Below are 305 nucleotides of genomic sequence, written 5' to 3'. Positions count from 1 at the left end.
CTGCTTCTCCCTCTGCCTATGTCTCTGCCTCTCCCTGCTCCCTGTATCTCTCATCTTTTCTAAAAAAAGTTTGTAAGCTGAGTGTTTTCAAAAAAGTCCACAAACTGCAGGCACCTGTTAATAAAGATCTCAAATAATAATATAAAAACTAATATATATATATATATATATATATATATATATATATATATATATACTAAGTTATCTATAAGTTATCTATTTCTATTCTGTCAAGGGATTCTTCCTTAAAATTATAATTATAAATTTGGGGTGCCTGGTTGGCTCAGTCGGTTAAGTGTCTGCCT

Source organism: Canis aureus, chromosome 3 (genome assembly GCF_053574225.1).
Source record: "Canis aureus isolate CA01 chromosome 3, VMU_Caureus_v.1.0, whole genome shotgun sequence".
In the NCBI taxonomy this organism is placed as follows: domain Eukaryota; kingdom Metazoa; phylum Chordata; class Mammalia; order Carnivora; family Canidae; genus Canis; species Canis aureus.
The sequence above is the reverse complement of the archived record's forward strand: the minus strand, read 5'-3'. Positions refer to the sequence as shown.